Source organism: Grus americana, chromosome 12 (assembly GCF_028858705.1).
Source record: "Grus americana isolate bGruAme1 chromosome 12, bGruAme1.mat, whole genome shotgun sequence".
Classification (NCBI taxonomy): Eukaryota; Metazoa; Chordata; class Aves; order Gruiformes; family Gruidae; genus Grus; species Grus americana.
The window spans coordinates 549929-576373 of record NC_072863.1 but is presented as its reverse complement, the minus strand read 5'-3'; positions in this window follow the sequence as shown (position 1 = coordinate 576373).

The window sequence follows — 26445 nt, the reverse complement described above, 5'->3', positions numbered from 1 at the left end:
TATGCATGCATATGCATTACAGGAGGTAGCTGGATCAGACAATACACTTTGTTTCCAGGTTTCTATTTCTCAGTAGATCTCATACTGCCTGTAGGAATGTCTAAATCTGGGGACTCCAGCAGCACTTTCCCTCTCTCAGGTCTGGCTGCCCAGTTTAGCAATGCCTTAAGCTGAGAGCAGAAGGCGGCTGGGGCATGCGATGCTCTACTGCCAGCATCCTTTTCCCCCGGAAAGGCAGCTTGGGTGCAGGAGCCAGGCGGGAGCCCTGTCACATTTCAGACAGGTTCCTGCTCTGAAGAATGAGAAAACTGCAACGCCAGGCACTGCAGGGCACACCCGCTGTGTGTGCACACAGCAACGGACATATTAGCAGGACTGTGCAATCAATACTCGCTCTGATAAATGGTTGAGAAATATCTTACTAGGCTTTAAAATGTTGTGAAATCTCAGGAAAGGCTTTAACAGACAAAAGCAACCTTCTCAAAGTCAAGTCTTCAGGGCTAGGTTTGCATTTGAATGGCCACAGTCCTGTCCCGTACTGGGAATGGAGATAAGGAAAGCTGTTAATGGCTACAACCCTTCTCTTACCCTTCGGTGGACTGAACAGGGAACAGAAATGCTGCAAAGTGGAGTGTTGGTCTGTGCCTTGCTCAACCAACAACTGAAGTTTATTGGCTTTAAAATTTTACATAACCGTAACTGGAACCGTATTGTCCAAAGCTTTCTTTTTCGAGCTGATTATTGTCCATCATGTGATGTTCTGGGTACTTTCATAAACTGTTGTTGCAAGTTCATTTGGGGAGTCTTTTTGTGCTTGTAAATTATCGGCAGATGTCTCATTTTTCTGAAACATCAAGAAACTGGCAGCTTTACCAATAAAAAAAAAAAAAGAAAGAACATTGTTGTTGTTGTTACTGTAGCTCCCGATTAAACAAGAAAAGTCTTCAGTACTTGCATATATTTGTATTCTGTTGTTTTTCAGTTTTTTCCCCCTAAGGAATCTAGTCATTTGATATCGAGCCCTATTTTGAGAGCAGACTAGAAATGCCATCTCTGTCCAGTCAGGTTTTGAAATCCTGACCTACCCTCGCCATGGAGAGACTTCACTAGCCTAGCGTCCACCCCTCCCCAGAAAGCCCTGCTCATTATCAGGTTTCTTCTCTAATTGCCATCCTTGTGACCAGCCAGCCACTGGTTTGCAATGCCCGTCCCCTGCAGAAGCAGCATGCTGCTGTCCTTGTTCTGACTGAAGGGAAGCCTGATGGTGGTGGTCCTTGTTCCTCTGCATCAAGCACTGCATGTCATTCCTGGTGCCTGGTCTCCTCTCCTTCCCCTGAACCTGGGACCCTTCTGGCTGTAGTTGGCTGGAAGGGGTGGTGTTGGGGAAGCCACGTCTTTCTCTGTAGCTCTGCTAGCTCCTTGTTTTGGTGAGTTGTGTTTCATGTTTTTAATTCCACCAGACACAGTTGTAACCCATCAAAAATAAACCGATGCAGTGTCATGTTCTAACCTGCACAGGGTCAGCCTGCAATACTAACTTTCTGGTCTTGTTTGCACCAACAGGCAACTGTCACTGAGCCACAGAGAATATAAAACTGTTATATGATTTTCCTTGCAGCAGTTCGGCCCAGGCATATAACAAAGCTGATCCAGCATATCAACGCACACTCGACATTTCTTTCAAGCTGGTACATTCTGTGATCCCCTGAAGCACACACTCTACAGTGTCCATCAGTTTGGCTGAAAGCAGAACCTTTTGGACGTGTAGAAATGTGAAGCCAGCTACATGGATTTAGAAGAGCTGCCTTGCTGGAGGGTGAATATTGTGTTTGTACATCTGCAACAGAAAGCTAGGCAAAACATCCATGTTACAGAAAACACAGCGCAGCAGGAAAATGGAATTCCCTTGTGTCGGAATCTCTGTCAGTTGTCTGATAACCTTGTTTATACTATTTTCTGGGAAGCCAAGAGTTTCAACCAATTATTTAATGCTTCCTTCCTCTCTACTAGCGCTGCTCACACCAGCTCATCAGGGGCATCTGTTTTTCTGCTCCATTAGACAAAATCCTGTCTGGCATTAACAAAATAAAGTGGAAACAAACAAGATGAGTAGTCTAGTTCAAATTGATTGCCACTATTCAACTGATCTTTGAGTACCTTAAATCTGTACTGTCTGTTGAACAGGACCTGCACTGAGGTGGTCCTCACCAGGTAGGCAACAAAACAAAACAGAACGAAACAAAACAGAACGAAACAAAACAAAACAAAACAGAACGAAACAAAACAGAACAAAACAAAACAAAACAAAACAAAACAAAACAAAACAAAACAAAACAAAACCAAAACCAAAACCAAAACCAAAACCAAACCAAACCAAAGAAAACAAAATCCTTTTCAGCCTGGGAGAAACAAGCTTAGAAGAAATGCAAAAAGTGGATGTCCCACAGACCCCAGTGTCCTGGTTTCGGCTGGGATAGAGTTAATTCTCTCCCCAGCAGCAGGTACAGTGCTGTGTTTTGGATTTAGGAGCAGAATGGTGCTGATAACACACTGATGTTTTGGTTGTTGCTGGCGATGTTTACACCAAGTGAAGGACTTTTCAGCTTCTTGCCCTGCCCTGCCCCGCCAGCCAGGAGGCCGGGGGTGCACAGGAAGCCGGGAGGGGACACAGCCAGGAGAGCTGACCCCGGCTGGCCAAAGGGATATTCCATACCATATGACGTCATGGTCCGTATAGAACGGGGGGAAGCTGGCCAGGGGCGCAACCGCGGCTCAGGAACTAGCTGGGCATTGGTGGTCTGTGGGTGGTGAGTAATGTGCTGTGCATCACTTGTGTTCTGTAATATTCTGTTACTGTTGTTGTTTTTATTATTGCTATTACTATTTTTGTCCTATTAAACTGTCTTTACCTCAACCCACGAGTTCTACTTTTTTTTGTTTTTTTGTGATTCTCTCCCCCATCCCACTGTGGGGGAGTGAGCAAACAGCTGTGTGGTCGTTTTAGCTGCCAGCCGGGTTAAACCATGACCCACAGTAAAGCCAAGCAGCTGATTTTCCCCCTCGATGTCCACGACTTTACCACAGGAAAAGGGAAAGGCAAATGGCTGTACAATTTTTGGCAGCCAAAGAAAAGAGAGATAAACTAGTAGGCTGCTCTCCCTCTTTTTATTTTAGTGGTGGTTAGTCCTTCCTTTCCCTTTTTTGATCTTCCTACAACACTGCATTAGGTTTGTAATCCCTAATGGCCTCAGTGCTTCAGGGCATTGTGCTTTTTATAAGACAAGACAGCCCTGCCTAGTTATCCTGGTGCAAGCAGTCCAGCTGCTGTCCTTGTACTCTGCACTGTGCTCACGTGTCAGATGCTTTCGTCTCACAGGCACAGAAGTGTAATCATCCTGCTGTGTGTCCACAGGAGCTCGTAAGATTCTCCAGCCCTAAAACTTAGTTGTCATAAAACTGGACTCGATCGCAATGAGAAAACTGATCTGAACAAACAAGAGTGGAGTTGGTTTAAGTATAAATAATCTTGTTAGACCTGGAAACACAAACACATCTAGTATTAGATCCAGGAGCCACATGACAAACAACAAGGAAATTTGAATTGGCTGGTTTTACTCTCCAGTGTAACTGATACGCAAAGAGACAACAAAGGATGGGAAGGGAAGTCTAAGAATGAGATTTTTACATGCCTTTGAGCCTCCACAATCTTTTGAGCTCTGAGGTTTGTGTAAAGTCCAAACCATCTGTACTTGTTGGTGGAATCTAGCCAGGCCTGAAGAATCAGAGACCTGACTCAAAGAAGGAGGAATCGGAGTGTGCAATAGTGCTGCAGATAAGATTGAGGTCTTATCCATGATCTTCTTGGGAAGAAGATTTAAGAGCTCAGAAAAACAATGAGCTGAAAGGAATCAGTTGCTTTCACCAGTCCGGCAGCAAATATTTCAAGTCCCATTGAAAAATCCCACTGTGTCTCAAAGGTATTAACAGAGCGGGCCAATGTAGTATTTCCAATTAATCTTCTTCTCTGCAAAGAAAGTCTATTTTCAAAAAACTATCTATCATCTGCTTTTTTTCCAGACCTCAGTAACGACACTGCAACCCCATATTAGCTGCCGGTTAGGTAATATGGGACATGTTGCCTCCATACTGTCTTATCTGTCTATCTGCAAGAAGGTGCCAGGTTCTGCCTCATGTTTACTGACTGATTGTTGGCTTCATTGGGTCGGCTAATTTGGCAAAGTGAAATACAATTCCTTATCCAGCTCTATCTTCTTCTCAGCCACACAAGAACGTTTTGCATGCAATCAGTTTCAGGGAATGGTTCCAGGCATTTTTAAGGGTGGGACTTTATTAATATTGGATGATATGGTAAATTTTGAGAGGAAAACGGGGGACCAACTGCTGCGGAGACTACAATATAATAGTAAATAAAACAAAATAATGCTGATGAAAGAATTACAAGCACCCAACAGAGAAAAGAGACCTTCCATGTAAGCTCTGCCCTTCCTTAGAATGGTTAGGGTGTTGCTATCTTGAAAACGTGTCTTTTCAAGATGAAAGAAAATTCCTTTTCCTCTGTGTAAGGCCACTGGCATAAAAGACAGAATTCCCTCCATAAAGTTCTCCAGTCCCTCAAGTGGGCCAGCCCCTCTGCTTCTGTCAACAACTCTTCCCCTGGAACCAAACTCTGGCAACAGCCAGCCTGGAAGACACGAGCACTTTCTATGGCAAAGCACCACATCCTGGCCAGCTTCCACTTGCTCCGTGAAACAGGAGGTTCCAAGGATGTGCATGAATTCTCCCCAAACCCAGAGTTACTCCTGCATTTCTGTCCGTGGTCTTGGGTATCTAATTTAATAGCTTTCTGGTTTGAACTTAGATATTTTGCACACTTCAGTGACACCCTGGCCGGACAATCCATCATGGTGCTGACTGCTCATGCAGTACCGAGCTGCCCGACTTCCTTCTCTCTTGACAAAACCAGCTCCTTTACTTTCCTTATGGTTGCAGAAGGTCCTGGCAGAGCTGCCGGTATCGGCTTCTTGCATCTGAGCAGGTGAAGGAAGAACAGGGGCAAAAAATTTGGTCGCTGTGACGGCTTCCTACATTTGTTGCTCATTTGGACAATACGTTGCTAATGGCTCATTGCCTGTGATTCCTGTCACTAGATCTACTTCAAATGCTCTGGTGGCTAATGGGCTAAAGGCTTTTGCCCTCACTAGAAGAATGGGGTAACATAGTAATTATAAATTAACTCAAAAATATAAAATCCTTTAGCCAGGCTGCCAGCCAACAGCGAGGGAGACAGGTAGTTTGTAGACGTAGACAGGTAAATAGATAAACAGACAGCTATATGGACATAGAAGATTTTAGCATCTAGGGTCTTCCCACTCTTTTCTGTAAAGCACTCCCAGACATGGATGGAAAAATGCTGGTGTACAGATTATTTGTATTTAGCAGACAGGTCCTGGAATCTGCAGCTAGAGATGCTGCAGTGGAGGTTTCCCGTTTAGCCAAATTTCTAGCTACTGAGCTAATGTAACGTGTATTTAGGCATCTGACTCTAGGCACATGATGTATTGGAAACAGTGGCCTGTTTTCCTTGAGATTTTCAAAATGACACTGTTCGAAAGATACAGTTTCTTGTGAAACAAACAGGAGTTCTTTAACTTTTGCAGAATTTAAACGAAATGTATCCTGAAATAAGTATCAGTTTGCTTTCAGTCTACTGAAGTTATTGAGGTGTAGCTGATGGAAGAATTTATTGTTCTCTGATTTTTTTTCAGTTTTTAAAAAGAAATAAAGGCAAGTTAGAAACAGGGTTTGTCTCAGTGAAATCCATTCATTTAAAGTGAGTTCTTCTATCTGACAGCATTCAAAGTCTATAAAGACGATGTTGCATGAATGTTGTTTAAAGACATGTTATGAATACCTGGAATACAACTCTAGTGCAGAAAATAATGATTATTTTAGGATGAACATGTAGGAAGACTTTCACTTCCCTCATAAATTGCCAGCCTGTGTAGGCTGGGGACAACAGGGAACAAGCAGGCAATGCTGAGCCGTGATTGCCGTGGCTGCTAGAACTTCATGTCCAGAACCTGGTCGTGTCTCCTGTGCACCCGGTCGTACCCAGCTCTGCCCGTGCGACGGCGCTGACCGTGCCCAACGCAGGACTCCAGGCTGTCCCAGAGCCAGTCTTCACTCTGCAAATGGCATATTAATACCTACCACGTTATACCTTAACCTTCATTTTAATTTAGCCTCGTGACGAGATCTTATGCCCAGTATTTACATGTGTTTTAAAGTCTCCGTTTTGTTCATTACCACTTTACATTTTTGTTTATACTCTTTTACACATCCCATCACTTTTGTTTCTGCTGCTGATGTGGCTGGGGAACGTTGCACAGTGCTCCTTGTTCAGCCCATCCCAGTCATGATGTGTGGGAGCAGCCATGGTGAAGAAATAAGGGGGAAATCCATTTTTGCAGATCGTGCTCATTAAAAACACCCCCAAACCTGTCCATTGGGGTTCCTTGAAACAGAAGTGTTGTAAAGTCACATTTGAACTGATCTCATAAAGCCTTCTGGAGGAAAGGTCTGCTATTGCCACAACCCTGTGGGAAAGGCAAAGGTGCTTATTAAATATAATCATAATTAAGGAGTTGGGTATAAAGCAAGATTGCCTCTTAAGGCACGCAGGTTAGAGAGAACTTCCAAAGTAAACCAAAATGGCCTCTGATTCCCTCTAGTGCTTTGACATAATTACAAATCATCTGGTTTGGCGTCTGGTGGACTCCTTGGCAATGTACTTTGGCAGAATGACACTTCACCAATGCACATCGGCAAGCGCGCGTGCACAGGCTAATACTCTTTAAGCCACTACAATCAACTTGCATTGTTGGAGAAGAGAAATTTGAGTATGATGTAGGTGGGAAAGGGAAAGAATAGGACTTTTCTATTTCCTGCAGCTTCCGATCTCAATAGAAGATCAAGTACACGATTTAGGCTAAACAGGATCTGAGCAACTTCTTGTTTCAGAAAAATTCCAGGAAGGGTTTGCATAAACTAGCTGAGGAGTTCCTTGCTCTACGGGATGGACACTTTCCAGAGAGAGTTCAAGCAGCTAAAAGAGATTACCAGCTCGCTAATGGTAATTCAGAAAAAGCCAGCTTATATAAAGATATGGAATTTCTAATGTCTTAGAAAAACAGTTTAGACTGGGGAAGACAGGTTTCCCTACCTTCTGCAAACCCTTTTCCTTTATTGATTTTCGTGGCGCTGGACTTGACTGTTGAAGAGCACAGGGTAAAACTTTCCCCAGGAGTACCACTCCTCCTAGGTTGCACAATGTGTCTCTTCAGATTTACTCCTGAGCTGTGTTGGCTTTCAACACATGAGAAGCATTCCCTATTCCCCTTGCTTTCCCTAAAGGCAGAGTACTCTTCTTACAAGGCAAAAAGGACCATGCAGAACGCCCACTCCTGAAAAAAGAAATCATCACCACTGAAAAGTGGCTTCAGGACGTATGCAACTCCCTGAAAGCTTTCTTTCTTAGAAAAGCGGCAAAATGGAGGCCTGTCTTCAGCAGGAGAGATTTTTAGTTGCAGGGGACTGTTCTGGCTTCTTACCTCACGCATTCTTACAGCTCTCCTCCTCCTGCTTGCAGGTGAGGAAGATCCTTGCCTGGATTTTATTTGTCAGGGAGTATTTCTGCAGTCACAGCTCTTCTTTCTCTTTTTTTTTTTTCCTATTGTCTACTTCTGCAGGAAGAGTGCTGAACTTTATTAAGTCCTTGAGCAAATCCAGCCTAACAAAATCGATCTCTTCTCTCTTGTCTCCACTCAGAGTCTAAGACTGGTCCATCAGGTCCTCGCTGAGGAAAACTCCATGGGATATCTTGTAAAGTCTGTGGTGGTCCCCAGACCAGCCGGAGGATTCTCCCCTGAGCTGTCCCTTCCATGTTACTGCCAGAGGCACGTTGCCCCTGCTGTGCCCTCGCTCGCCCAGCACCGGAGCTGTAAAACCGACCCGAAGGTTTTCACCTGTGAAGCCGTCTCTATGGCATCATTTGGGCCAAGTCGTAGTGTTCGAAATTAGCTATGGGCAGTCTTTATACGTAAGGAGATATCAGACATGGGGAGGAGCGCGCAGTGTGTTGAAGGGGATCTCTGTGCTCTCTTGCTGGGCCTCAGTCCTACTCCAGGCAAGGATTCATTACTTTAATTTTAGCCTGTTTAGGAATTTTTCCTGTGAGCTTAGCTGAGTGCTAGGGACTGACAACTGACAGTCAGTAGAGCTGCTAGAAACGAACCTGGGACATGAGCATCTGAGGTTCAGAATAGATATTCTTCCTAGCTACAGGTGTGCTGAGAGCAGCTCCTTCCTCCGCTTTTACACCAGGCGAGGAACTGCTTCCAAACTCCCTGACGGCTCCTGCCTGAGCTAACGCTCGAATCTGCAAAGCTGTGGCCAGCGTCAATAGTTGGGAAGACGGAAGGAAAACATCCACGTGCAGGCAGGATCTCTGATTCAGCCTGAATAAACCGACACCACTGTGTTCCACCTCCTTGCCAAATTGTGTGGCTGTCATTCTTCCTCAGCCTTAAGCTTCTTCATATGGCTCTTCCAGTGACTCAGCACGACTACAATATTTGTCCAGTGCTGATGTGTATAAAGACAGTTCCACTGTCTAGCTTGTTTTCTTTTCACCTGGACTTCTATTCAGTGATTATTTCTGAGGACCACTAGATTGATGTCAATCTTATTTTCATTTTCCATTCTTCCCCAAGGCATAATTAAGCTCATTCAGCGCTGTTCAGTTTAAATCTAGATTCAAGTATCAGGCACCGGTTGCACAGTATCCTTGGGAGTCCATTTGGTAATTACCCGTCAACCTTAAGAATTAACGTCGTCAGTGGTGGAAGCGAATGCTCTAACGCTGTTGCTCTTTGGCAGCCTCATGACCTACAGAGAGACGGTATTCAGAAAATGGAAATTGAGCTGGTTTTCTATATTATTCCCATTTCTTTCTTGTATCTGAATCATTCCTGTTGCTCCCACTGAATTTGCAACAAATATTTTACAGCTTTCTCAGCTGTGGTTTGATCTGAGGCCTTTTGTAAATTTTCTTATCAGGTGTATCTCTTAGCACCCTTCACGTGCAGAGCACTGTGAAAATAAACCCTAATTAACCTGCAAAACTTCCTTGTACGGTTGGTGAGCTTTCTGATCCTTCATCTATGTGCGGTGAAGTTCTCTGTTTTCTCCAAGCTCATAAAAGTCAATGTTAGAATCAGGGGTAAAACTCAGAAATCCTTAGCTCCAGTCCCTGGGATCTGCCCTTGCTCCTCCTGCAGAAAGCAGAAAACCTCCCCATTCGGTTTATACATTGCACGATCCATTCCTGCCCACATCAACAACTACCGGGAGACTTTCACCCCTTCCTGTTCCCACCGCAGCAAGGAAAAGGCTGCAGGTGTGCAGCAACGCTGGGTACAGACTATTCCTGCCTGCGAAGATGGGAGTTTTCCCCGAATGTTAGAGGGAGCTTTTCAGCTTAGCATAAATGTCCTTGTTTACTTTTACACGCTCCGGAGTGGGCATCTCTCATTTGCTCTTAGAGTCAGTATAATTACCCTCCCTGTAAACAAAGAGTTTAATACACCGAGGGGAATTTACTTAACTTGGGCCATGGCAGATTTATAGTTTTTAAATGGAATGCCAAAAGGTTGTTGGCACTTAGGGAACCCTGGTTTGTTATTTCATAATCACATATTTATGGTTCCCACAGCATATTGTTTTTGTCTTGCTGTTCATTTATTGCAGGTCTATTAAGCTGTCACTGCTTAGCTTCAAGGCACTGTACTGTAATTCTGGCCATTGCCTGATTGTACTTTCAGTCTTCTGGGACTGTTCTGATGGAGATCGGTATCAGCGCCGTGGAGAATACATAAGGAGCATGTTCTGCACTATGAAGCAGGCCCAGAAAAAGCAAAGATTGTGAATGAGCTATTGTCTGAGGAACATTCTCCTAATAAGAAGGATTAATTATCAGCAGGCCCAGGTGTTGGCTCTTGAGTGTTACTTGCTGATGAACAGGGTCCCACGTATCAGGACCCAGTCACACAGTTACTTAGTATTGCCATTGGCAATTTTTAGCAGAGAAACCAGGGTTAAAATAGGTCATTGATATTTAGCTCCCCTGGAAAAAAACTACCACTTGGAAACCTTTGTGTGTTTCTTGTCTAGGCCAGGACTTTGCAGCTTGTTCTCGTCCTTGATTTTTTTTCTCCTCCTAATGGGCACTCACATTCTTCACTCAGTTTCAGAGAAGTAGCTGCCTGGTTGTTCCTGTGAAGATAAAGGTAAACCAGACTCCTATGCCGGGCTGCTTGCTGCCTGCAAAAACACCTACTTGAGAGTGGAGTGAAATGCCTTGCTTAATAAAAGGTTGTGTGTGTGTAATGATGAAACCGAAAGACCTGAACCCAGGAGTATGTCCAGTGGCAGCTCTCAGCATGGACAGAGGTGAGGTGTTGATGGCACCATCTCCTGACAGGGGAGCGCAGACAAGGAAATGTGCTGCAGTGACCGCGCCGCTCCCGAGATGCCCACGGGGCTCCCCGTGAGGCGGGAGCTGCTTGGCAGAAGGGTGGTGAAGTGGCTGATGGTTTGCCTGTTGGCATCGGGACCTGCAGTTTCCAGCCTGGCGGGCTGAACACGGGATGCGTTGCAGAGCCCTGGCGAGGCGTGAGTGGACCCTGTCTGCTGCTGACAGCTGGCCTTGCATGCAGAATCCTCGCGGGCTTTCTTACCCAGCACTGCCGACACGTGTCCAGACCCACTCTTTTACTGTCTCCCTCCACCTCTTTTTAGGTCTTTCAGTCCAAACTTGCAAGTCTCGGTTGCTTTAGTTTTTTCTGCTACTCATTTATCTCTCCCTGTCCTGCTCTCTTTCTCACTGTTCTCTCCCTCTCCATTTCCATTAAGGTCTGGGGTGTCTGTGAAGCTTTGCCAGAACACCCAACACCAAAACACAGTAGTCTCAGACTCTGCCACCAGCCCATGTGCTGGGCAAGCTTTTTCGTCCACTCTCCCCCTCTGTGATCAGCCCTTCCCAAGCACTACAGCAAGCCCGGTACAATGGCTGAACACCAGCAGGTCTCTGGCAGTTCCCAACGTAATTGTCTCCTCGTGAGCTTGTTGCTCATCAGATCCTACATATCTATCTGCCATATGGAAGTGATTCTCCCCCTCCTCCCCTTCTGCTAGAGCATTTCTGCTGCCTTCTAACCTCCTTCTGTAAACGCTCTAACTCCGCCGGTCGCCCCTCCACGGGCCCTCTGGCCCCGCTGCTCTCCTGATCTCATTCCGCATTCCTCCCTGCTCGCGCCAGGCGTGCCCCAGCTTTATGCGCTTTGCCAAGCAGCTGGCTGGCCTCCTGCAGCTCTTCTCTTGCTTGTCCACACCTCAAATCTCGTCCTCGGTCTGGTGAGGCAGCCTCCTTCTTCTTCCAGACCTTCCTCAGAACAGATGTATACACTTGTATCTGTATACACTTATAGATACGTAAGTTTACCAATAGTGATTAAATCTATAAGCTTTTTTTTTTTTTTTTAGAATCGGACTCTATTGACACTGTCTTAAAATGCCCATTTAGAAACTGGGAGAGTCTGATATGTACGTGCCCCCCAATACATACTCTGAGAGAGATCATATCCTTAAAAAAATCAAATAGAAATTTTAAACAGCTATCTTCTGTTCCCTCCTTTAAATGTCTATAATGCATAGTCATGGCAGCTCTCCTCTATGCACAGCATCATCTTTTTCCAAACTAAAGTGCAAAGGAAGTTCAGGTCTTTGACCAGTACGAACACATTTCAGTATTTGATTTGTGCCTTCTCCAAAATCAACATAATCCGTTTCTGCTAGAAATTCAAACGATCAGTTGTGATCTAACTCAGTTCGAGCATTAGGACAATGTGATGACAAGATTGATCGTTTCCCAGAGGAAGACTATGAATTACAGTCTGCCACTGAACTATCAAGATGAACCAGCAGCAACCTGCTAGACAATTTCCCTCCATGGTAGCTTGGAATTTCATAATTATTTATGTCTGGAATGCTGCTAATGTCACAGATATCTAGTATAGCCAGCCTAGAAAATACTCATTTGATGAACACTATGGATGCCAGGAGAATCCTTCATGCAACTGTTTTTGAAAAAGTCAGTCCTGAGACCTGGTCTTGGTGCATTGCCATGCCAACAACAATCCATGATGCTTTCCCTTTGGAATATCGCTTTAGAATGAATAGGCGCCCGTTTGTCACAAAGCATTTCCAATCTCTCTTTAGTAAAACAGAAGGGAATGGGAGAATGTGTTCATGCACATTGGTTTTTCCTAGCTCTGCTGTGGCTTCCAAAGGCTCCTTTCACTGCAGGGGTGAACTATCTCCTACAGGACTCTCCAAGATACCACCTGACATGAAGTTGTTATCACAGAGACAATTACAACCCTCTGCTGCAGAACGTCCCAGTTTCCACATTGCAACATATTCCCTTACCCAGTCTGATCTCATTCTGGTCTGACTTGACTTGTGTTATCTGATTTGCTCCCCAGTATTGGCTGGGCCACAGCACACAGTGTTATCATTCCCGTGTCTGGGCCAGAGGTCTCCACAGCAGCTAGAAGCAATGTTGTAGAAAGAACCTGACGGGAGTGTCTAGGCTAGAGCGTGCTTCCGATGAGGTAGCTACCAGACTCCCAACAGGTCTGTACAATGCAAAGGGCTTATCCTATGGTCCTGATGGGGAAATTTTACTTTGGACCAGTACGGAAGGGACATCCCTTGCTCCATGGCAATCCTCCTGTCAGATTTGACCGGACTCGGCTCTGCGCTGAGGTTGCTAAGTTTTGGGTCGCCAAAGGAATCAGTTCAGAGGACAAGAGATGAAGGTGGACTCAGTCATCTGGGACAAAGAAGGCTGAAAGAAGAGCAGCAAGGAACTGCTGATGTCTCGTGCCCTTCACAGTTTTTCCTGAATAATTTACCACCTGCTTACTAGTGACTTTTTGGTATTTAATGGCCACTGATTTCCCAAACCCATTTCCGAAGTAGAATTTCTGTCTGTGTGGGTGCTTAAAATCACCTGACAAAACAGTGCTGAGAACATATAGGATCGATCTTTGCCCCCAGACTGTCACTACGAGTCTATGAATAAAATGTGCCACAATTCCTGTAAGCTGCCAGGCAGATTTCAAGCTTGCCAGCCTGCCAGCGCTGCTCAGACAGACGCACAGACTCCCGAGGCTCCCGTGACAGCAGGGACGTATGGACAGCGCGGCAGGCACGAGCCCGTGCCCTGCGCTCCACCTGCTCCCTGCGCTGGACCAGCCTCACAATGGGAAGGGTGGCATAACTGAGGTCATTCCTGAACATCTAAGAGTATTTTTTGGAAGATTAGGTACCGAGTTTGACCCTCGCAACGTGGGGGCTCTCTAAAGGATGTTACAAGATGCAGCTTGTTTTAAGGAGCTTGAATGGTACAAAGTCTTCCAGTAAATGACCCCGTCTGAGCCATTATCTCACATTACCCCCTGAAGAAGCACAGGAAATTCAAGTCAGCCCAAGTCAGCATGGGGATTTTAGAGCACTTACAATGGTTGACCTTTAAGTAGAGAGTGATGTTCAGCCATAGTTACAACATGTAACTATGTCATTCTGCTCTACTAAAATCCCTCTGCCACAGAAAGGAGCACCATGCCATGCGGTCCTGCTCTGGCTCCTGCCAACAGCAGGGCTTGAAGTCGGTGTCGACTGGGGTGTCAGTGTACGACTCAGCGTTTCTGCCTCATCTACTCGCTGCTTTTGAAGTCACGGATGCTTCTTTGAGCTCAAGCTAAATTGGGTTTTTTACCTTTTTTGGAGGAGGATTAGAACCCTACTTTGCTACCCAAAAGTTAGGGAATTAGGTGAAATGAGGTGAATTTGTAAACGGCTGGTACATTAAGGGGCCTGAAAGAGGTGGTCTTGTCTCAAAGGCAATTCTAGTTCAGGAACTATCTCAAATTCAGGCTGCCAGTGTGCAACTGCCCTTCAATGAGGACCACGTTTAGGGCAGACCTCGGGAGTAAGCTGCACCGCCCACAGATGGAGATGTAGGAGATCCCCACATTGCACCTCAAACAGCAGCTGCGATTGTCTGAGGTTGATACTCCAGCGCATTTTATCAGCCTTAAATTAATTAAAACTGCAAACAAAGAATCATCCTTCAAATAGAGTTTTTTTCTTTACTTATTTTCTTTTTCTTCAGGAGTTAGAGATTCAGTGGATGTACTGAAAATCCCAGTTCAAATTTCAAATGATTTCAGAAACTTTTTAAAGACAGGATCTTGTGCTGTGTAGTCTTTCATTTCTCTCTTTAATACCTCCATCCATTCTTTAGAAAAAAACATTTTGAAGTTAATGGGTAATCTAGAACTCTATAGCTCTTCAGACAAGTTTAAAAAGCAAGCATACCAAAAGAAACCCAAAATTTCCGCTTTTGTTTTGTACCCAAAATATAAAAAATAAAGCAAAGCACTTCATTACGGTTTGGATCCAGCAGCCAGCTTACAGACACACCTGTGCACAAGGACAAACAGACATTTCTCAGAGCCTGTTTGTGATCTGATGTGAGCAACTTATAGAGCCCCCCATGCCTAGTGAATCTATGGCAGTGATGGATCATAACTGCTGCAAAGTAAAATAACAAAAGGCATATATTGAAATTTTGGGAGTCATTTGGACCATTTAAAACGCAGAATGGACCAAAATAGCAGAAAATAGAGCAGAAGTCTGGGATTTATTCAATTGTTAGAATTCCTAAACAGCAGTGGAACCAGGGCCAGAAATCAGAATCACATATTCAGCTATGTTCCTGTCCTTGAGACTATCAACACGTTCTGTTTTCTCTGCAAATCTTGCATTTGTTTCTAGGAAAAGAAAAGGAATCAACAGGCATGGTGGAGGCTGTTCCTGTCTGCATATAACCGGAGACGTTACTCTATAAGCACTGGGGACGTGGTCCTTTCTTACAGGTTTGGATGCCCCTGAGTCGGGAAATAATGACAAGTATAATAATAATAGTAATAAAGCTAATAGTAGTGGAATAAGGCAAGTGTAATAGCTGCCCTGCCTGGAACTAGTCTTTTCACTAAGATGACATGTTAGCCAGCAGAACCAACACCACTGTCAGCACTTCAAAAATCGACACAGAAGCTATTTGATTTGCAGTTCTTCAGTGCTTAAGCTTCTTGGGCTGCGTCAGTTTGTCTTGCCCAGAACTAGACTCACACATGTCCAAAGGAACTTTCAGATCAAATGAGGCATCTTCCCAGTTAGAGGGATGCTGAGAGAGGCGGAACTGTTCTTCTCATTAGGCTGCAGTATTTGCATTAAGCATCTACTGCCTGCCAGTATTTTGACTGGGATTGAAGTGAGTGACTGAGGTCCACAGATGGACTCAGAGGCAGAGCTAGGAGAGAACTCGGGTGTGCTCAGCTTCCCAAATGCTGCTATGTAAGGTACACGTCATAACTTGCTATATGTGATGAGTTGCTTTGGGCTTTTTAGTTGTCATCCAGCAGACAGCATGAAGGTTAGCTCTTATTTATTAGCTTATTAGCTCCTTTTTCTGTCTGGCTTTTAGTTTCTTTCTAGTGTGAATACAGGAACTGGTCTGTATGTATGTGTGTAAAAGATAACAATCCATTTAGATATTTACAAAAGGTTTAAACTATTTCTGCTTAAAAATTGAATTGATGCAATTGAAATTCTGCTCAAGAATGCAATTAAGTAGAGGAAATAGTGAATATTGTGTTTGTACGAAGGGAGGGTAACAAATAACTGAGAGTGCTTAGCACTTACTGATTTGAATTTCCAGCATTTTGAGGTTTTATCCATTCTGGAAGTTTCTCTGTGAGGCCTGGGCTTTCTAGAGAAACTTTTCTGTACCCGCAAATCAGCAATACTGGTGCTGCACAGTGTCCCTGGCCCTTAGCATACTGAGATCAGGATTTTCTCTGTCAGCGATGGATGGGAAGTTTTCTCCAGGTATTTCTAGCATCAAGGCAAAGCATTTCTTACGAAACGCTGGGTCAGTTCTGGGCTCTCGTTAGACAGGCTTGGCCCCATCCCAGCCCTCCCTTCAGTGCCTAGGTCAGCTCTAGTCTCTGTAGGCATGTGCTGGGCTGGCTGCAGCTCTTTCTGGCAGACGGTTAGCCCTGTCCAGCCTCGTTACGAGCTGAATGTGCTCAGCTCCTTTCCAGCTCCAAACACCGCTGCTCTTGCCTTGGCCTTTTGCAAAAGCAGCCCTTCATCAAACACTAAAGGTACACCTGGGAGTGCTCCCATGACCCCTTCTTACTTCTCTCTTTTCGATCAGCTAAAGTAGTTTGAGTTTGCAAAGCCAGTGCTGAGGTCACTCCTGGTTTTGTGTTGGCTCGCAAGTTCCTGTAGCGCTGTTCCCCAAACAGCTCGTTCCCATGAACAGCAGTCCTCGTGTAACACTGGTACATGCCCAGTATGATCCAGTAATCACTGAAGAACAGATAGAAGAAAAACACCTGGCGCACAGTGCTGCTCATTAGCAAGGAATGTTCTCCAAACCATCTTCCCAGATACTGGGGGTTTCTTCTTTCCTGCCATAGTAAACACACAGGCTCATAGTTGTGCAGGCTTTTGTGCCGTTTCCATCTGCGTGGGATTTGATGCACTTTTATCTGCTAATAAATCTATTAGGAATAATTTTTGCACAATTAACATCAAACGTAGTTCTAGATTTAGAAGAACATGAGCAATTTTGAGATTCAGTAATCATGGTGCGTTTGGAAATGGGACACACTGAAGTCTATGTTGTTACAACAGAGAACTGATAACCTAACATGAAGCAGACAGTCAGTACTTCTGCGTGAGACACACCTACAGCTGTGATTCCTACAGTGCTCTCCACTGCACAGTCTGTTCAGCTAAAGCAATGTCTAATTTCTGAATGCATGGGTTGTTTGAGGGGTTTTTTGCATTTACTTGATCATCCCAGAAACCTTTCAAGACTTTCTAATGAAAATATTTATTACTTACATGGCACAAGCTTAAGTTTTGTTTGAAATTTAAATCCCTTTGAAAATATCACAGAAAGTAAAAACCTGTTGTGCAAAGCTGCAAATAACATAAAGAACTCTTCATGGAAAAAACTCCAGCAATACTGAGTATCGTGTGCGTTTTGCTCTCCAGAGAGGTTTGGATGTTCAATTTACATTGGAAAGCAAGAAGATTTAAATAAGCTCTAAAGGAAGTAAAAAGAAATATTTTGTCATAGCCTTCTGCAATCTTGATGCTGAGGCTGGCAGCTGGGTGGGACAGGGCCAGAGTGATCTGTCCCAGCCTAAGTAACGACGCACAGATGTTTCAGAAAGGCATGCTCCCTGGCCAGCACCGGCAATGCTGTGCAGCTTGGATGTCAAGAAGCATTCAGGGAAGAACAGCTGCCAGGTTGTTTGTAAATAGCTGGTTTCTTTTTACGTGTAATGGCAAACAGAAGATTATTTTTAGTGTTGATAGAAAGTACCAGCCCACCGGCACTGCCCGGCTGGCCAGGTGAAATGCTGGCCGGCGTGGAGGAGCAGCAGAACTGCCCTCTATGGCTTCCTGCAAACGTGCCAACCCCAGACCTAAAGGGACCATCAGTAACAAGGCAATCGACCGCTGCCAGACATTTCACCCCAGCTTCCCAACTGGGAGAGCTTTACTGGGCAATCAGATACTGGCTCCAACACCGCTGAACGCCCTCTGCTCTGGGGCAGGCTGAATGACCACCGGATATCTGTTGGATTTGGGAGTGACCCCTCATAGGGTTCTCCTCTGAACCAGTGGCTTGGCTCAAGAAGAGCTGTTTAGTGCATTTCCAAAATCCTCACCTATCCAGTGCATGATTCATGTTTGGCAGATTGATGCATGTGGGTATGGGTGGAGACAATAGGATCTGCTTCATCACTTCGCGTTGTATCCTTGCTGGAGGTGAGAAGGGGAAAGGAAGGGTAAGAATCTCCCTGCTAGCATCCAGATACGCTGGGCAGGGTGTAGGACAAATGTTGAGTGTCTAAGCACCTTCTGCTCGAAATTGTTTACAGGCTAAAAGACAAAGAGCTAAAGCAAAATATGCCCAGGCCAGGGAATGTATGTCTTGTCAGTGAAAGGTCTGTTGAGGAGAACAAATAGCACGTGAAAATTGCAGAACAGGGATACAGCCATGACATGTACTTCATATTTAGAGTCTGAGAAATTTATTAGCTGCATCTCATTAGCTCTCTTCTGCCCACTTCCTAGCTGGCCAGCTTCTTGCCTGTTTTCTGCTTCAAGCGTTTGGTCTGTCAGCAGGGAATTGAGGCAACTAGCCCCAAAGCTAACAGAGAAAAGGGGCAGACCTTAGAGCTGGTAGTTTGGAAACCCCCTTCTTTATGTGAGCCCTCACATCTGCGCCTGGGCACAGCACAGGGGATAAGCTGGGAGGGGAATCTGCTCTCCTGGGAAACAGTACTAAACAACAGAGGTTCCTTCCGGGTGTTTTTTTGCCATTCACTTTTCAGTCTGGGTTGGTTTTTTTTTAAAGTCTATTTGTGTTTCAATCTAAACTCCCACATAGTTTTCATTCTGTTTTCATGTTGGACTACAAAACAAATTAATTCCTTGTTTGCTTGTTTCCTAAATCACTGACTTGGGAAGGTCAGCTGGTCCTTCCTCATCCCCCTCTTCGTCAGCCTGTTTTCCTAAGGAAATGCAATGAATGCCGTCGTGCTGCCTGTGTGCGTACATCCATACACATGCAGGTCTGGGCATCTTCTCTAGCCTCCAATTTTTTTGATAGAGAAGGACTATTGCCGGGGGAGGGGGGTGGGGGGGGCGGGGATGAGGCTAAATCCTAACAGTGTTGTGAAAAAAGTGTATTTGTAGAGATTGGAGAACCGTCTAATGACTTGCTGGGTGAAAAGCTGCAATGTGACCTCAGCCCCTTTTAGGCAGTGAAGAAGTCGCATAAGGGAAAGGTATTGCACATTTGTTAAACATGGGAAAGAAAAGCTTCATTTGAAAATGTTTTGCTCGCTGACACCTAGCAAGGTGCAGACTCGTACCATTGCCTCAATACGCTTCACTTGGGGAGCAGCAACCACATCACCCAGACCGAGAGGAGGCCGGGCATCGCTACTGATTCTGGGGGAATCACCCTGCTGTGAGTATGGCGTGGATGATACCTCAGGGTTGTACGAGCCAGGATTACCACATGCAAACTTCGGCTTTTCAACAGATCTTCCAGCAGAGTCTATACTGCAGAATTTAAATGTTACAGTGTTTGAATTGTTTATAAATTCAGATATTTCAAGCTTTCAAACATGTCCAAAGGCAGTCACACTGAGTGGGACTAGTTCTGGAGTAGAATAAGTCACTGAGTCATGTCCATAAGTCTAGTAAGCCCTCAGTAAATAATTGACCCAGCATGTCACAAACCTCCATTTAGGAGTATTTAAAAGCAAAATCATGCACATAATCAGTCCAATCACTTAGTCTCAACAAAGCTAATGGTAAAAATAGCATTTGTACCTGGACTTTTGCATGCAGGTGAGAAAATTATATATTTAAGGGGAGTCCCACCGTTATGATTTATTGTGACTGTATGACTATAACATTGCTGCTCCATGATGGCTGTACACTAATGTTTATGGATTGCCTGGTATGAATTTGTATCACATAAATCACATAAGCACAGTAGGAAGGATGTTTCTGCAAGGGGCACTTACAAATTCCAGCAAGAGGCAAGGTGCAATGCGTGCAGGCAAATTGTACCAGGGAGGCTGAAGTGGGTAACAGAGCAATTCTGTCCCGTTATTCAGATTCTGCTCCACCGTTATGAATTACTTGTCTGCTGCAAAATACCTCTCTTCAGCATCTAAAAATCTTAAATAGGCAGCACTATCAGCAGCATTAGTTGGCTGATTTAAATCCTTATCTGACCAAACATCATCTGTTTTGTCTGAGGCCCCCATTCCCCACCTCCGTGAAAGGAAAAGATAAGTGATCAAGAGAAGACTGTTTCACAGCAGAGAAATGAGGAAAGATGCCTGAATCTATCCAGCTGAAAGCCCTGTGAAACCTACACTATTCTAAATAGATGTTAACCTCTTTCAAACTAACTAGTACTTTTTATCATGCATAATTCTCAGGACCTTTCTCAACTGATGAAATATTCATCCCAAATCCTCTGCGTGGGGATACAAAACCAACACCTGTGCTCAGATAGATCCTCCTCCTGTCGTTCTGCACAGGTTCATCAGAATTCACAGCCTATACTGAGGATCAGACTCACAACTCTGAATTCTGTTTCCAGTTTAAAAAAATAGGTATTCTATTATACACGCTTTGTTTCGCATCTCCGCTCTTTGGCTTAGGCTTGACAGCTCACCAGAAAATGTTTCCAGTATGTATAGAATCTGATTATATTAAACCCAGGTCAATCTATTATGCCCATTTGATAGAAATTTTGGAAAGGTTGTTAGTTTAACAGATAGGAATCAAACCTCCATTCCTGGCTTTGCCACTGGCCTGGGAAAATCTGCTTTCTGTTGCTCTTTTAATCTCCAGCTTGTAACCTTTCTTGTCTCTGAATGCAAAGTCTTAATAAATACAGTATAAATACTGTCCACAGGCACAGTGCCTCGAAGACGCTGATCTGTGTTAGACTCTTCAGACTTTCTTGGAATACTAACAATTACAAAATGCACGCTCAACACATATACTATTTGTATTGCAGTCTGCCATGTTCTGGTATTCAGTGAAGGCAGGAAAAAATCAAGCCACAGTTCATTTGCCACCCCTCTAGAAAGGGATGTCTGGGGCACGTCAGAGCTCAGGCTACCGCCCTGACTATCTGTCTTGGTAGCAAGAAGGATTGTCCACAATCCAGGCTGAAATTCAAAGCAAAAAAATCCTTATTGTCCGTTACACTGCTAAATTATTCAGAAGTTCCTGTTTTCCCTGTAAATAAGCTGAGAGAAGAAACTGAACAAGGTAGGAATGTCAAAGGCACTTTCCCCTAAGCGTACCATACAGCCTCCAAAATTTGAGGTGCGGCACAGTTACTTTGTGATTCCTCCGTTCCTACCAGAGATTTCGGAAAGCAGAAGCCTTGTCTAAAAAAAGACAACCTTGGCAAAGCACATCGTTCCAGCTAGTGATTTCTGTCAAGGCAGCCCGCGGTCACAGCAAGGCCATGCAGCAGGAACAGAGTGCAAAGAAGCAAGAGAGTCATTTTTGTTGAAGTAAACAAGAGAGAAAATACAGCCCAATGGTGAGAAACACATGTAACTACCACGGGGAATGCCTTGTTACTGTGTCTGGAGGAAACACTCCAGGAACAGTTATTTCCAGACAGGCTGCTCTCCAGAGCAGGGGTTTTCAATCTATTGCCTTTACACCCTTTCTAAATCCCTGGTCTAACTCTAGACAGCTGATGTGAACAGAAGGAAAGCAGCACAACTATCTACATACATACTACGTACATAATGGTGCTACATATGTAATAGCGCTACACAGAATCATAGAATCATAGAATTGGTTTGGGTTGGAAGGGACCTTAAAGATCGTCTAGTTCCAACCCCCCTGCCATGGGCAGGGACACCCTCCACTAGCCCAGGTTGCCCAAAGCCCCATCCAACCTGGCCTTGAACACTTCCAGGGATGGGGCCTCCACAACCTCTCTGGGCAACCTGTGCCAGTGCCTCACCACTCTAACAGTAAAGAATTTCTTCCTAACATCTCATCTAAATCGACCCTCCTTCAGCCTAAGCCCATTACCCCTTGTCCTATCAAGTCCATGTAGTGGACTATCTATGTTCATTTTCTTATAGGATCTGAATTTCCCCTGAAAATTTTCTACGCCTTCATGAATTCAAAAGAAGTTGGGTTTCAGCTTCATGACTCAGAGAGAACGCAGAGGGTGAGCACTCTGTTTCAGACAGAGATTTGCGACAGATATGGTTTGGTCTGGCAGCTTCTTTCAGTCGTGATGTGAGCTCTGCAAAGGAAAACACACTCAGACTTATAGTTTGACACAGAGGCCTTCTTCCTCACGCAGCCATGCGGCTGCACACAGACCCTAGACTCATTTACTGCTCCTAGTCAGTACCTCGGAAAGCAGAATTGTGCAACGATTTTGCTGCTGTTTAATACAGTCCCTAGATCGATATAGTCCCCAGATCAAACATAACTGCAGTTCAAGTCACCTGTAAGTTCTGTCTGTGGAATTTATGATAGTTCCTTCTGAAAATGGGATTGGCAGGGAAACGTTTTTCTGAGATACTCTCAGCAGAAGCTGGAAATAAAAGAGTTAATAGCTGAACAACTGCTTTTGCACTTCAGCAGGGGTTGGCAGCAACAGGAGTAGACAGAAAAGTTTGTCAAACTGATACTTGGATGCTCTTTCTTCTCCAGAAACATGTTTTCTCCTACCTACCTAAAGGGAAGAAGAGTGTAAGTAGGGTGATAGGGGACAGGGATCCCACCCAGGCCCCATCAGGCTCTGCAGGCAGACAACATCCTTTAAGAACTACCACCCTGTCCTGCAGCTCATCAGACATCTAAATGGCCTGCAGCCTGTTCCAGAGACTTGCATGTTGCTTCAGTTATGAAGAGGCTTCTGCAAATTTGGTTGTCCACCTACAAGAAACAAGAAAGTGCTAAAATTTAACATTTAAAATATTTATGTCTTTCCTCTGGTTGAAGACATAGGAAGTCTGTCCATAACTTCCTACAGAAAAAGGGTCTTAGATATGTTGAGATGTATTTTAAGAATTCTCTTTGCCTTTTTCATTAATCTATTGTGGAACCCTTGTTTAAAAAATTCTGTGAGAAAGAGTGATGTCAAATATCCAGAACTCAAGAATATTCTGTTCTCATAATGCTAAACCATAAATTCCTAATCTTCAAGATCAGGAGGGATATTCTGTATATCCTATTCTCTCGAGTTCAGCAACTCATATTTGATGGACAACCATATCCTAGTAAGTTCAACCCATGGTCCAGAAAGAAACCTAGTGAGAATGCAGCATCAAGAATGAAAAATTCATTCTTTGTTGAGGCTGTCTGTTCCAGTGTTTAATCACTTAGTTGTGAAAAATGAGTCCCTTTTTCTTATTTAAGTCTCTCTGACTCTGGAGTGACTTCCAGCCATTGTCTCTTTTCAACCCCATTAGACTAGGCAGGAATGGGCCATATACTCTACACAAAGAAGTGTTTAAGAATTTTTTTCACCGTCCTTTGTTGTCTCTTTGATTAAGAAATTAATTGAATACAACTTGAAAGGCACATTCCTTTGCAGAGGTTGTAAATTACAAAATTTTCTTGGCTTTGCAGCATTTCTAAAACTATCTGCTATACAACAGTTTTGTTAATCTTAGAGTTGGTGACATACTCATGACTTCTTATAGAAGCCACATGTGATAAACTGACAAAAGAATAACACATTTGGCAGTACAGTGTAGATCAAACAGCCTTTCTCCTCTCTGCCCCAAGGTATCATCATTTTTCTGTATTACCGAGATGCTCTGAAGACAGAACCCTCGAGGGGTTTTGCTCCTCAGATGCTTGGCCCAGCACTGGTATTAAAACACTGACCAAAACGGCAAGGTAGCAAGGTCATATACTTCATGGTGTCCTGTCAATATTCAGAATACGGTCCCATGGGCACTGTGAGGTATATGCAATTACAGAGGAAAACAGAAACATTTTCTTCCTTTGGTCAGAGGGGGTTTGTGGCTGTTGTTCTTTAGAAGACAAATACTACTGTGTTCAGGGAAATGAAGTAAATGGAATCCAGTTGCTAATTTTGTACTGGATTCCCACTTAAACTTCTGAAAAGAATAGCAAAAAATATCCAGCCCAAGCTCCGGAATGAATACAAATAAATAAAGAGGCAAATTCTGTAATTTACCAGGGTTGCAGTGACTGCAAAAAGACTACTAAATTTAACAGGATAAGTAAAACTTTACAGTTTGGTTGGCATTTTGGAACACTGGGAACAGATATCATCTTGCAAAGAAGAGTGATTCATGCAAGTACTTAGAGGATGGGAGCCATGTATAGGTTCTGAAGCTGTGACCAACATAAACAGGCTGTAAATTTAGTAGGTAATAGTGCAAGTTGGAGAAAAACAGGGAGAGAAAGAAAACATATAGTCATAGTCTGAAAAGTGGATGAAAGTTTGAACTGGGAAAACAAATCCAGTAATTCAAACAGGGAAATACTTGCTTCTGCTTAAGCATATACAATAACTCACGTTGAGAAGATCGTGTATGCCATTATTTGCAGGCAAACAGTTTGAGAGAGACTCCACTGGAAAACTGAGTTCTGGATGCCTCTGAACATAATGTGATTTGCAGACCTGCATCCGTATTAAGCACCAAGTAGGCACTTGACTTGAACTCTGAAGAAGTCCTGTTGCAAATTTTGTTGCTCTGACCGCTCTCTAACAAAACATAACCTTTAGGCTGTTCTGAAGTTAGCTCCATTATCTGATGAAAGCTGACACAGCTCAGTAATTACACCCAGATGTTAAAATGTTGTGAACTGAAGCTTTCTGTTCAAGAGCTTAACCAACATGGAAGCATGAAAGAAGTTGTGCAGATTGTAAAGACATGACTGATGTTCCTCTTCAGCTGACAAAATGGCTGGTACCATGTGCAAGTGGTTTCACGTTAAAAAAATTCTGTCAGGTAGGCAGCATGTTATAGAAACCTTTCTATTTTTTGCATGTTACCTGGTGAGCTACAACTTCTCTGGAGGGGACTTTGCACCTTAACGTCATTTAATTTTGGTCTTTACGACTACTAACTTCTGTGGTCAATGAGAGCATTTGTCTGAAAACAATCAGATGTAAGTAGCTTTGCAAGCCCCTGAGCATATCACTCTGAATGGCAGAGCAAATCCAGTGCTGATAATTAATCTCAGGTATCTCTGAGATCTCATGACAAAAATATTGACCTGGGAACTTGTATTATAGACCACAATAACACAGGGCAAGATATAGGCAGTGACACAGTTTCCTCCGTGTAAAATGGTATGGTAATATGAAGTTTTTCCCCTTGATGAAAAAAGTTAGTGGAGAAATTGAAGTGGATTGAGGTTGTGGAGCACTGACAAATGCTCGGTGTAGTCTGTGTAGCAAGGACACATCTTGAGCATTATCACACCTCTAGTTTGCGTCCCTTGCCTTTCAGGAGAGCGATGTTTGAGACTCTCTCCACACTGCACTCCGACCAGGGCATGCCCAGTGCTGAATGCTCACTCTAAACGGCCAGGATGGTGGCTACTGGGGCTACCGTGACCAGAAGCAAGCGACGTGCTGTGTTTCCTCAAGTACTCATCCAGCAGCACTGTGTTCCTCAGGCAGCACAATGAAAGCACCTGGTTATGCTGAAAAGAAGGAACCAGTCTGGATCTGCTAAGCCCAGTCTGGGCTTGCAGTCTGCCAGGAATAAAAGGGTTAAACGCACAACAGGGATTTACAAACGGCCAGCTAAATTTCCAGGTAGGCAGAAGGAGGAGTTGAGGTTGACGTTTGGGAGAGTCGATGCTGGCAGAAGATAAGAAGATATCAGAGTAAGGAATTCAGCTTGGAATAAGCTTTTCTTGGGAAGAACTATCTGTATTTGCAAGCACGGTGCATATTGATTGTCTACAGCTGTGGACAATGGCTGAAGTGTAGATCTACCTCCTGCTTGAGCAGAAATCATGGTCTTGGAACGTACTTGTTCTGGCAAGCAAGTATAGAAATCATCCGTGGGCGTAGCTGGGTGGCACAGTCACAAATACAAACCAGAATTCATAGTTAATTGTTAGTGTAGCTTTACTCTTTGTCCTTATTACTTTGCCTTTAAACAGACATAATAAACGCTGCTCATTACTCAGATTTATTCTGAAGGAGTCTAAACTTCCCCAGATCACTCTTTAATCATCCTCTGGCTTACGCTTTTGTCCTTCCTTCCAAAATGCTAGTAATAAATAAAGCTGTTGAAATGGTCACAGCACTGTGGCAAGCCTGCTAGCCCATACATCTTTCTGTATTTGTCTCTGGGTTTTTTTTAACTGCGTAATATATAGCCTCTGTATCTCTCAATTTCAGAGACTCGAGAACTTCAGTATTTCTCAGCTTGCGTTCTGCCTCAGAAGATGTCTTACGAAATGTCTGCTAATAGCTTGTCTCTTAATATTAGTAGGAATGACAGTGAAATAAGAAAAACAAGAGAGCAGCTGCTTGATGCTTGGGCCAAAGGACAAGGAGTCAGGGAAATGTGCTGCTTATTTGTCTCCATCTTGTCTTCCATAACTGAACATGAAGAGAAGGCACGTGCTTAT